The following is a 13784-nucleotide window of genomic DNA, read 5'->3' as shown; positions in this document are numbered from 1 at the left end:
ACCCTAACTATGAACAAAACAACAGCAAGAGATAAACCAGGATTACCCATGATGCACAGCAAGTCCAAAATATTCAGGAACTATTATAAACTACTACACTTTTCATTTTGTTTTTTAGTTTAAAACCCTTAGTTGAATATTGATATGTTAAGTGGCAGGTACAGTAAGAGCTATCATATTTCCCTGTGTTTACCACTAACATTGGTTCGTTTGGCACATATTCCTGCTCCACATTCACAAAGATAATCCTCTATTTCCTCTGTAGACTCCCCAGTTCAGAGCAGGATGAATTCATCAATGCACGTTTATATACACAAGGATTTTATTAAAACTCTCGCTGACCTATTTGCATCTGGGGTGAGGTGCCCTGTCATTCAAATCTCTAGTCCTCAGTGGCTAGAGTACACATCACTTCATCTATCCAGAGCACAAAGGGGAAACAGGAGGAGGTGCCTCTGAGGAACAAGTTTCACTGCACTGCTACTGCGGCTGAGTAAATAGCAGATTTTTGTTGAACAATGTAGTTAGGATATTTTACTTGGAGAACCTTAAAAAGCCTCATTTCTTTCTGGGTTGCCCTAGCCGGCAGGCTAGTGGCAGCGGATTTATGGGGTGAGGGCAGTGGTGGGTCTATTTTATAGCTGACAACTGGAAGAGAATGGCAAACAAGACCATACCAGAAAAGTTATTAGCCTTAGGTCATTTGTGGAGAAAAACCTGCAGCCCAACAGGATTCCAGGAGCCTTTTGGGACATCACAGTATTATAGCAAAACATACAATGCATGCCTTGTGTCAGGATGTTGTCAATAAAGGTCTCTCCTTAGGAATAGATATGGGATTTCAATTCCACCTTAAGGCAGAGAGTGCAAGGAACCAGTGAAAACCAGTTCACCACTCTTAGACCCCAAGCTCATACAGACACAGCAAGATAAGAAAAGGAACACAGGGAAAGAGATTCTTCAGGCCAGCTCAGCTGCGAGCTCCACACTGGAATCCTGCAGCAATAGAGGGGTATTTGACTGATGCTGATGAAACCCCAGTAAACTCAAGGTGAGGCCCTATGGTTAGGGGCCTGCTGGTGACATTAGAGGGGGCCTCTGAAAAGAAAGAGCATTTCCACTCACCTCAGAGTAACCACAGGTAAATGCTACCTATGGACCAGCAGTGGCTCACAGCAGACTGGGTATTCTAGGAGTTTTTCAAAAACTAGCTGTTAGGATCATCTAGAAGGTTAAGGGAACTTGAAAAGAAGGAGCATTGCACAGGCACAGTTGTAAAAACAGGGTAAGTGGCTGCTGGGGGCAAGTGTGTGTTACCAAGGTGGGCCTTTGGCTGTTCTCCCTGAACACCCCAGAATGACAATGGCCACAGTTCAAGAATGTGGGCATGGTAACATTGTAAAAATAGGAAATTATGAAAATACTCCTTTGCCCCCTCCACATTCACTCTCACTTTCATCGTCTGGTTTGGTAGGTGTTATAGGGAAACCTACATTACAAGAACTGCTGTTGGGGTGTCCAGTGGAGAAATCTCCAAAGAATGAACAAATATGCTTACCAGTGAAGCCTCTCATGATAGTCCAGTCAAGTACGAGTCCAGTAAGAGCCCTACCCCGCCTCGGAACCTCCACTCTGTGGGGAGTGCGTTGGAGAAGAGTGGAGAAAGAGATGAATGATCACCACCCATTACTGGGCAGCCACCTTCCTCTCTGTAAGCCATGACTGAGAGAGAGAGAGACCTGACTCTATATGAAGTTTGGATTTTCCTGGGTATCCAGAACTGGGAATTCTAAGTATTAAACAAGACCATGTTTTCAGATTTAAAGTGATAGTAGGACTTTCTATTAGGTACCAGTGGCTAGAGAAGTCAGAGGTGTGATGAATTTTTATACCAGTGGCAGAAGAAAAATTACTCCAGTACTGAGGATCCCAGCTGGGTGCTGGCATTTCTACCACCCCCTATTTGTTGTGCTTGCCCCCCACCCCTTCCCTCCTTAGACCAATCCACAGCTACCTCCTCTTCTTCTCACTTGCTGACAGGACCTTGGCTTGATTTGGGCAACAGTGTGCCCAGATTCAGAGAATTAATCAAGTCTGGTCTTCAACTGTTAGAGCTTTTGTCCTTTTGTCAATGACAGGTCTACAGAAGGGCCAGGACCTGTACTGGTCAATGAGATAGGATGGAAAGCCTGATGGGGGAGGCTTATGTAAGGAGGACTGGAGAAGCTCCTTTTTGCTATCACCTCCCTTGCCATCTGCGTTGGACATTGTTGTATGAGGCCTGTGGTCTTATTTTGCAGATGTTGATCAAATGCTGAGTGAAGGCCAGATGGTGGGGCTGGCAGAGGGGCAATAAAAAGAGCCCTGGTCCATGATAAACCATTGGTCCCAACTCATCCTGAAAGCACCTACATTGACCTTTCTGTGAAGGAAAAAAGTAAATGCTCTAATGTTTTAAATCTGTCAGTAAGACTCTTTTACTTACAAAGAATTGCTACCTTTAAACACTAAGAAAATATTAAACTACAAACCTTTGCAAAGCTTGCTTCTTTTCTAAGCACAAAAGAAATGATTTCATAAAAGGGAGGGCTCTAAAGAGGATTTATTTTCTCCCAGGAATAGCATGTTTATGTCCTTTACTGAGGTCTTATACCACCAATAAATTATGACACAAACAACACATGAAATCAGATATCCCTACAAATCATTACAGGACATACTGGTCATAAAAAGGTCTGTGTTTGCAAAGTTCACATAGAACACAAATACCATGCTGTAACATATTATTTTGAATTTTATATGTAATGTAAGTCTCAACAAATTAAAAAATCAAATTTATACCTCGCACGTGTCAAGGCCTATTCTAACACCCACCCAAGACTTGCTCTCAACGTTGTAATGCTATGAACTCAAACACACACTTCAGGCACCAGAACCCTCAGGCCGGCTGGAAAGAACACAACTACCTGAAACCCAAGGGTTTGTAACCAGTGGCTTCAACTTCCTCTATGCACAAAACCTGGACCAGCTCTGCCTTGACTTTCCCTCCTTCCAGCGCTGTTTTTTGGTGATATTTTGAAGAAGCAGTGAAATAGCCCTAAGGCAGGAGGGCAGAGGTGATTTATGACTGGGGGAGTCTGCCTTTGAACAGACTGAAGATCTCCAGAGGATCAGCCAGCAGCACCACTTTCGCCGTGGGTCCTCGGGCTGGCAGTGGGTCGGCCTTTTGTGACCATAGCAGAATGTTACTGTGCGGGAGGAAGAAGTCAAACTGGCATTCACGGGATGCACGAGAAAGGGGCTGGGCACATCTGATTCACTAGATGAGTTTTAATCTTGTTGCAGGTTCAGAATACTGTCCTGGGTGTAGATGGGGGGATTATTTCAAACTACTGGTCCAACTAGTCAACAAAAAATTCTCAAGGCATGTCTACTCCTGCAAGGTGATTTTGGGCTTTCTACAGATTCCCCCCTCCCCCACTCACACACACACACACACACACACACACACACACACACACACACAATGATAGCAGTTCTTAGTAAATTTACAAAGAACTGCCCTTTTTATTACTCTGATAAATCATCCTGATTGACCCTTCACAACCCAGGATTTCAGTGTCCTGTGTAGACTTATTAATGAATATTTATAGTGTGCTGAGCATGTGGAAGCAAGTATAATTTTGTTATATTTACCAGGGTTCAAAAGCATTCATTCCTATTAAATCAAGATTAGTCTGAACCACATAGAATTGCCTTTTTCATAGCTAAAAAAAATCAAACATCAACCATTCATATGTTCAACCTAAATCATGTGTCGGTTTTCTCCCTAATAGATTTTTGTCTAGTTTCAAAGATTACAGTAAAAACGTTGCATAGACAATGAGCAACTTAGGAAAATTCAGTTTTCCTTTGTTTCCTTCCTTTCAACCATCAACAAAATCAATTCAGTGCCTTCTAAGTACAAAAGTCCATTAGATGTAGTAAGCCCGACGAGGCCGCAGACCTGAGGGAGGTGCAGCTCTTGGCCCTTGGTAGCTCATAGTCTAGCAGGGGAAATCGACCTGGACAGTGCTTTGCAGGGGTAGACACAGCAATGCTCTAGAAGATGGTGGCGGAAGCTAGGAGGAGTGCCAGGGAGACCCAGCGAAACCCAGGAAGAGTTCCACAGCTTCTGCCTCGGTGGAGGGCTGCTCTGTGCCTTTACTGTGTGGTGCGGAGTATGAAGGAAGCCAGGTCTGAAGTCCAGAGATGACAGGGGACAGGGGGTGCCAAGGGGGCTGGGTTAGGAGGGTGGAGAGTGTTTCTGACTGAGGGGCTCACCTTGAGCAATGGTGTGGTGGCTAAAAAGTGAATGGGATGTTCAGAGGTCATGAGGAATAGAAACATAAAGTTGGCCAATACAGCCAGCCTTACACAACACACATCACGTTGGGCACGGCTCCCGGACCTTTGCCCTCGCGCAGCTAATCACCACGCACAACCGCCCTGGGCCGTGCTTATGAAGCTTGTCATGGGAGGAGGCTGAAACACGGGGAGTTAGGGTGGTTTGTCAAGGACCTCACATCCCCTAATCCCAGAGCCCAAACTCTTAACCCCTGTCCTGAATGTCCTCTGTGGCAAGATGCCCTTCAATGCCACTGGGAAGTTTCATAACAGAAGGAAACAGGTTACCTGAAAGCAATGAATATTCAGGGAATAACTAAGATGCAGTTTGCTTATATTCTAGGATGGTAGGTATAAAAAATATTGGATATATATGCCACATACACACACACATATACGTATATTATAATTATACATTATTACATGTAACAAACAAATAATTATTTATGTATATGCGATAGAGTAATGTAACATGATAATCATTATTATATATAATATAATATATATGTCAACTCTGGGACTAGAGCAAAATGATTAGTAACATGCATAATTATATATTACACATAATACATCAAATAATATATATGTTATCCATATTATATATAGTATAAAATATATCACTGTATTATTACATGTAATGTAATTAATACATAATTAATACAGCACATATATAATCTATATTGTATCCATATTATATCTGAGATATATTATTAATGAACTATTATTTTGCCCTAGTTTCAGATAAACAATACATGTTATAATGTATAATATATTAATATTCTACTAATAGTTCATCTATTTAGATATTTCTATACATTTTTAAATTTTCTTTTTATTTATATATTTTTACATCATTTATATTTTCATATATGATACATACATAAACATAAAATTATTGATAATGAATGTATGTATATATTTGCCATGTATATCATATATGTTATAAATAATATAGATAGTATAACATATTAATCTGGAGCTAGCACAAAATAACAGTTGATCAATAGTATAGATCATCTATATTATGTTATATATGGGTAATAACACAATTGTGTATATTATTAAGCAACTACATATCATCTCTATATATTATCTGTAATGTACATTACATATTATTTACTAACAGTCATTTTGGTCTGGTCCCAGAGCTAACAGCAGCCCTGCTGGGCTGATGGGCTCAGAGTGTGCTCCCCAGACCAGCGCTGCTCATTTCTGGGCTGTGGTCGCAGCTCCCACCCACTGTGTCAGCAATGGTGGAGCCTGGAGATCTGCGTGTGGACGAGCTCACTAGGAGTTTCTCACGTGTGCTAGAATTTGAGAACCAGCGGACTACAGAGAATGTGATTAGCAGCCAAAATATTGTTGAGTTCTTTTTACCTTAGTTTTAGCTGTGCGCTCTCGTTGAGTTGCTCTCTTAATAACTGTTTCCACTTTACCATCCTCTAAACTAATTAATGGTAGGGTAATTTTTTTGTAGATCCTAAGGATTAGGGCTTGTGAAGTCCAGGTTAATGAGTATTTTGTTTTATTACCAAATTCTACATTGATTATTTTGCAAGTCCACAGCTTTTCCGAGAAAGGCATGCATCCAGTTACCTTCTTCTCTGGGGAAGCATGGCGAGAGGAAAGAACACAAACACATAACTCATTCAGCACGCTCATCCTGATTGTATGTCTAAGGGATACTGCAGAGGGCTTTGGAGAATAAAAAGTCGCATCTCACTGAGAAAGCCTTTCCTCTGTGGGCCCCAGCTTATGCACAGCCTAGCGGTAATGGGGAAATGGATCAAGTACTCTCCTTGCACCCCAGACCCAGGAACATTGGTTGGAAACCTTTTACAAACTTCTGAGAACTGGGAAGACTAGGATGATAGTGAGCTTTGGAAACAGTCACCATTTAAACAACGAAAGGGTGGGCTTTTAAAATTAACTTTGTAGGCAACTATCAGTCTTTGAAGCTAAAAATGCAGATGTTTCAGTATTACTGCATCTGCCTAATAATGCCCTAATCGTTCTTCATTCTAATCCATCCTCCATGCTACTATCAACTCATCTTTCTAAAACTTTCATTCCAGATAGTTGCTTAAAGTTCTCAGGCATAAAGTCCATACTTCTCAGTTTGCTTCATGTGGCCCTTCTCAAGATGCCCCATTTCATCAGCTTCCCCTCTCCTACTTGACACTCTTGTCTGCCATGTGACCCTGGCTACCCTCTTCCCTTCTCCTCTGGGACTCCATAAGACCCCTTCTGACTGCAGGAAAGAACTCCATGAAATTACCTCTCGAACAAAATGAAATAGAAATGCACAGGCTTATAACCAAGGCTGGAACCACTCAAATAGTTCTAGGAAAGAACAAGCGTACCTCTTGCTTAATTCTTCTAGCACCAACCTAGGGACTCACCTACTGTCATTGTGACCTGACCCATCTAGAGCTAGTCATTGTAAATATGAATGCCCATCTTCTAGAAGGACAGTGCTTATTGGCACAGATTAAGTGCTCAGTGAATATTTGATTATTATTAGTTATTAAGAATGAATGCATGCATGAATGAATGAATGGACACACCCTCTGGTAGTGGCTCTAGTGCAATCAGAGTTATATCCACAGCAAAGTTACCCATAGGAAGGCATGGTCAGGAAGGCATGTTCAGGAAGGCTGGTGTGGGGGGCAGCATGGGGTGGGTTAGGGAAGACTCTGCAGGTCAGGAAATGCCTAAGTTGGGTCTAGAGAGATACACATAGTTCCCCAAGTCAGGGCAGGGGGCTGGGGACGAGTAGGGGGAGGACACTGCCTAGTACTGGAAGATGCTGTGCAAAGGCTGAGAGACATGAAACCAGCTGGCTTGCCCAGAAAGCATTCATGGTTCAGATGTGCTGCTTCTTGGACACAACTGGGACAGGAAGTAGGTGGGGCAGAGATGTGTGTGTGCAGGGTGACAGGATAAGGGAACAAGGTCATGAAAGGACTTGCACGCCACCCTAAGGAGTTCACTCTCAGGTAGCTGGGAGCACTTGGACAGGTTTTCGAGTCAAAATGGGTGCCAGCTCACGTCCCAGCTGGCTGGTCATGAATATATTACTTCAGCCTTCCCAGTCCTTCCTCCTGGAGAAGTGAGGCCAGACCATGGCAAACCAGAAGCGCCCCATTCAGGGCCTGGTGTCTGGCAGAGGCTCAATGAATGCTAGATTCTCCAGCTTTCCTTGTAACCCAGTTGATTTTCAGAATTAACTTACTGGAGGGAATAACGAAATCTAATGAATTAAAAACTCATGTATATTGTATTACAGTCCCAGAGTCCCAGTGTTTCAAATCTACCACGAGGGAACTGGGTTACACATTACTGCCTAACATTCATGAAGGGAACTATGGTTTCAATTTCCTCTCATCCCAATTTATTCCATCATGATTGGAAGAAGTGAGAGGCAGACTGGTTGCTGAATACAGGTATTTCATACTTGTCACTTCGGGATTTAGTGAAGGTATATAGAGCTTTATGATATTGCCAGAGCCTTTTAAAATTCATAGAGCTACTGGCTAAAGAGGCACCCTGGGATTTTCTTTAAGAAATCACAGAGGTAGACATATTTGTCTGAATGAACACTTCCCTTCTTAAGGAATTCCCTTAGCCATATGTATTTCTTCATGAGACTAAATTAGTTAAGAGCAGATGATTCAATCCGAGCCACCGAGAGACTGGAGTATGGCCATTGAGGAGGGAACCAGTTGCCAGCACAATGCTTTGCTAGAAGCTTTAAAAGTAGACACAAGTAAATCTGGTCGCTCTGCCAGTGTGGTAGAGTGAAAAGGACAGCAGCTTGGAAGTCCATCAAGCCGTCTTCGGGCTCCTAGTTATTAGTTACCGGTTACTAGTTGCCTATGTCACTAGTCACCACTTCCATGGCCCTGGAAAAATCCCTGGACCTCTGCATGCCTTGGTTTTCTTGTTCCCTTGCTGATAATGAGCAAGAATCCTAAACTTAAAGATTGTTCTGGAGCTGAATGAAATAAAACAGGTTTTATAATGGATTAAAAACTACACCATGTTTAATAAATGTAAAATCATTCAGGGATAAAAAATAATAAAAGTTCTTCAGCTCCTGAATTGCTTTACATGAAATTTATATATACTGTGCTAAAACATAACTGCCCTTACTGTTAAAGGCATGTTGGAACATGTAACTCTCATAGTCCTCATTTCTGACTCCCAACTTGTGTATTAAAGGAGTTATGATAGCAAATTTCAGTGATTTGACTTTTTAATAATTTTTAGAGCCACCAAGTCCCAGGAGAACAACAAAAACTGTATTTGTAAACTTTAACTTATTCTTTTGATGGTCAACTTCACTAGCTTCATAAATGGGGACTAGTTACAAAGTGAAATAGTGACATTCTGGAAACTTCAAAGTGATCATGTATACGGATATTTATAAACTATTGTCATAAAACCCAGACAGTCATTTCATTATTGAGAAATGAGAAATGGCAGTTTTGCAACCTGTTCTAGAGAAAGTGAAAACAAATAGCCTTGACAGTCTCATTTCCATTAATGCCAGTGGAAATTATTCAGGGAACAAAAATCCTTGATCCCTCCCACCTTTGATCTGGAAGAAAACAGCCCACAAATTCTCACAGAAGCAGTTTTTAATTCATAAAGACTACAGGTGGCATTTGACTTTTCTTTCTTCCGGGTCTGTGGTTTTCAACCTGCATTATTTGTTTTCCTGATAACCAGGGAGGGCTGGTTCCAGAGAATCTCTTTGGGCTGATCCAACACCACAGATGGGACTAGCTCTGTCTCTTTTGTTAAAAAAGATGTTGGCCACTGTCAAGAGTAGATAAAATTTGGTTTCTCTGAGTTTATAAGATTGTTTAGCAAATTGCTTTAATTATTAAGAGATGGATAAATATACTTTTTCGTGCCAGGGGCAAGAGATGGAGAGATGTGCTCCAGATGTGGTTTGGGGAGGTTATTTCCCATATGTACCTGTGTTCCAGGTACTACATTCCTACTCATTTCAGAAAACTCTTGTTGTCCCTGTTTTGACTTAACACTACTATTTTAAAGAAGGATAGTATGTATTATTTAATTAAAATTAAAAGGAACCTAAATTTGATTGCCCGTGCTTTCTCAAAAATGGTGACAAGGGGTCAGAGAGTGCAGGATAAGAGGGTGGGGGCAGGCTGAGGAGAGTGGAGCCAGTTGGGGTGTTCCTGGTAACAAAGACAATGACAAACTAAACTCAAATACCCCCCAGGGTCCAACTCTAAAGCAAAACAGTACTCAGCAGGCAGCAGAGACCAGTGGGGGCAGGGGACAGGGTTTTCTCTACATTGCCAGGCTCCACTTTCTCCAGTTCTCTGTGGTAGTGGGAGGTTGCTCAACCCACACTTTACTTTGTCTTGAACCCAACCCAGCATGAAAAGGGCAAGAGACCTTCTTTGCAGTATAAGAAGTTTCACCAATAATGAAATTCTATTGGTTTCATCGACTGCATGCGCAGCGTTGAAGCCTGGGGGTGGGGGTGGGGTGGGGGTGGGGTGGGGGGCCTTGGCATGGGCCTTGAATCCCAAATCTACCTCTGGGATAGGGGGATGGGTCTGGTTCCACTAGATGTCCATAAACAGAGAGCAAGGCTCTGGGTGCTATTTCCAGCAGAGGCTGCCCAGGTTCTAGGTGGCAAGAATGACAGCTACTCATGATGGAGGTGGAGGTGGGGAGACTGATAAGTAGATTCACGCAAAGGTGGTGCAAGGAGAAGCACCAGAAGCATGAAAAAAGGGTGACCCCCCCCCCACCCCATGCCAGGCCAAAGACAGAATGGGATTCCTTAAAGTCGTGTTTAGTACCCCCATTGTTGGTTGTTATCTTGAACTTTGGGCTTTAGCTTCTCATCGGCACAGGGAAGAGGGGAAGACCACATGGATGGCTCATTATTGGGAGCCTACATCAAGTTATCTGGAAGTTCACTTTCAGATAATGTAGAATCCGGGCCTCCCCTGGTGGCGCAGCGGTTGAGTGCTGGGCTTCGAGGCTGCCCGCAGCCTCTGCAGCGCCAGTTTGTTCCCGGGCCGCCAGCGAGGTTCCCACAAAAACAAACAAACAAAAAAAAGATAATGTAGAATCCTCTCTGTTGTCCACCCTCACTGAGAGGCTTAGGAAGGGCCCTGGGGTTATGAAGGGAAACACGGGGCAGGTAAACAGCTAGTCCTAGGTGAACCACTTGTTTACCTCCCAGAGTCAGAGATGGTAGAAGTGGCATAAATCTTCCTGGCACATACAGATAAAAATGTCTCAAAAGGTGTGCCTACAGCAGTAGTTCTCAATGTTTGGAGGTCTCCAGGTACATCTCAGCAAGCCCATGAAGTTAAAGCTAATTGTATTAATTGCCTTTGCCACTGAATAACATTGCAACTAACCTTTAAGAAACTACCATTTGTTTAGTTTTGATCCACTATAAATCTATCTATCTATCTATCTATCTATCTATCTATCTATCTATCTATCTATGTATAAAACAACATCTACATTTACCTAAAAAGGCTACTAAGTATTTTTCCTTTTTCTGGAGGCATATCTCTGTGAGGCCAGAGCTTCTGCCTATACTTCAAAAAAAAAAGAAAAGAAAAATAGAAAAAAAACATCATAGATTGAATAGAGAAGCAGTTGTGAGAATCCAGCTGTTGTCTATTAAACGATATACTAAAGAGATTTATAAAAATGTAAAACAACGCAATTTTCTCACTTTTTCCATTTTGTAAAATGGGGGCCTTTTTAATGAAAATATATCATTTACATGAACATATAATGGATTTATTACTGTTTATGTTTAAAAGAATAAATATTTGTAACTTTTCTGTTTTACTTTCTAGTACAGTCAATAAGAGTAAATGGAACCTACATAAACAAAAGCTCTTTGAGGCTCTCAGTCATTTAAAGAGTATGTGAGGGTCCTGGAGTCAAAACACTTGAGCGCCTCTGGACCAGAATCTCCGTGAGTCACACCATTTGGGACCATTTTTACATCCAAGTGTTTGAGGCTGGCAGAGCTATGCGTCTGCTTTTGTAAAGAATGAGCACAAACTACAAAACACCCTAACCCCCTAACCATTGCATAGCCTGATCTGTGCTATAAAACCTGAGGAAATGGGAACAATTCAATCAATTCACTGCTGAAAATTTGTTCTTGCTCATTACACCCACATCTGTTAGGTTTGGTCATTTGAGGTGGTTGCAGTATGTAACTCTCCTTCTAGCCACTAGATGGCACCACATAATAGAAAATCAGCAAGGGCTGCATCTCAAAACTTGTTTTCTAGCGCAATTGCGGATGAATAAGGAAGGTTTGACTCATATTACTGAATGTACTAGCATAACCTTGCTTTTCATTCTTGTACAGCTCTAACCCTAACACCAATGATACTGAGGATTAGTAAAAAGATATTTTCTGATAAAACGATAAATCCAACGGATGGAACCTAACTCATTTTCAGTTATTCCTCTAAATAAGGGGTCTCTAGCATACCAGTTCACCTGGAACATCTAAAATCCAGATGCCCAGATTTTATCCCAAGTAGTTCAATCTGATTTTTGTGTGAATGTGTGTGTGTGTGAGTGTGTGAGGGGGAGGTGGTTGATACAGGTATCCACTGGTATTTCAGTCAAGGTTGAGAATCACAGTGCAGCAACCTTTGCTATTAAGAAACCACCAACTGGGGCCTCCCTGGTGGTGCAGGCGGTTGAGCACCACACTGTGAAACTGTTTGCAGCCTCTGCGGCGTGGGTTTGATCTCGGCCAGCCGGCGAGAATCCCACATGGCGAAGTAGGCCTCTCCTGCCCCGCCTGCTGCTCCCCTCAGCAGTATATTTCATCAGTCTGCCTGTTCTGTACCCCACTCTGTCTCTGGTGAATCCTCTCACCCTCCCATGCATCTGGACTGTACCCCGGTTCTTGTACAAGAATAAATAAATCTTTAAAAAAAGAAAAAACTAAAAAAAGAAACCACCAACTGGGCCCTAATGAAGAGGCACTAATTTTCTTTGACTCATCATTAAATTCTCTCAATCCTGCTTCAGTTAATTTTTCCCTTATCATTTAAATTTCAGCCAATAATCTGGAAAAAGGAGCCAAGGAAAAAAGGAACAAAGCAAATCTCTGAACCAATAAACAAAGCCCTCAAAGTTTTATTATCTCAAAAAGGTTTTCAGGAGGACTCACTAAATGGAAGCAGAGGCAGAGAATTAGGACATAAAGACTCTCAGAACCATGAGGCATAAGAAGAGGTAGAACAAAAATTTTCAAAAGAAAATTACTTCCACCGTATCTGATAACCTTTACTTCCCTGTCTGAATTTTCCTCTAATCAGATGGAGCACTTTAGAATCATGTGGGGAACTTTGAAAAGAGAGATGCCTATAAATCAAGAGGGGCGGAACATGCATATATTTTTAAAGCTCCCAGGGTCTTTCTAACCTCAGCCAGTTTGAGCACTACAGACCCAACCAAATCAACTCTTCTCCAAACTGTGTGATAAATCCCATACTTTTAAGGGATTCTGATGTAAAGCAACAGGTGGTAAACCCTGGTTTCTGAACAAATTTAATCTCAGTTCAAATCCACTCTTAACAGCACCACATCCCATTCCATTTTATGACTGTGAGTGCGAGCAGGAAGATGGATGATCAGAATTGTTACCGAACCTGTCACTTTTACTAGTGAAGCTATGCTCATCTTCATTTAGCCTTGACTCCTGAGAAAAGAATGGTTCTATCAGTTACATATGATTTCCAAGGGAGTCCCTGCAGAGCAAATCTATAGGTTTTCTAGACCCCGTAATATGAGTGGATCTCCTTCAACTTCTCTGTGCTTTGCTACATGAACAATTCAGGTTCTTTTTTGGCAAATGAATGCAGAGCCCTGCTTGGTGAAGGGCCATGGGTGACACCGTGTTTGGAGTGACTGTCCTTAGTGAAGTCGCTAAACCTCCCCGCCCTCCAGGACTGAGAGCCTTCCTGCAATGGAGCCATCTGGAGTTCATCCAGGAGAAGGGTTGTCATTGTCAGGCATTATTGCCCATCACGGCTTCTGAGCCTGGTGCACTTTATAGAGTAATTAGAACAATTCGAACACACAGAGCAGTGAATTGCTCTGCAACGTTTTGTTCCATTCATACTCTACATGGGTTATTCTCTACGCACTCGCCTCCCAAATTCCTTCTGTGCTGTTTTCACGCACGGTGGGAGCCTTGCTCTCTGGACTGCACCCTTGGCTTTTTGAACTCTGCTTCCTGGCTGGGTTTGTCCAAGGGGAGGTATAAGCAGGCAATCAAAGGTGGGAGGAGAGCAGAATGGAGGTATTTCTGTTCCTGCCCAGCCCTCTGGATGGTGCAGGAGTTTAGT

The 13784-nt window shown here is 42.3% G+C and overlaps 1 protein-coding gene across 2 annotated transcripts in view; it reads right to left on the bottom strand.

Moving 5' to 3' along the window:
* The window catches only part of CHN2 (chimerin 2), a 251210-nt gene that overhangs the window by 67406 nt on the left and 170020 nt on the right, over positions 1-13784 (bottom strand). The window lies entirely within an intron of this gene.

Source organism: Talpa occidentalis, unplaced genomic scaffold (assembly GCF_014898055.3).
Source record: "Talpa occidentalis isolate TD23 unplaced genomic scaffold, MPIMG_talOcc4v2.1, whole genome shotgun sequence".
NCBI classification, from domain to species: Eukaryota; Metazoa; Chordata; class Mammalia; order Eulipotyphla; family Talpidae; genus Talpa; species Talpa occidentalis.
This window is presented reverse-complemented; position numbering and strand designations above follow the sequence as displayed.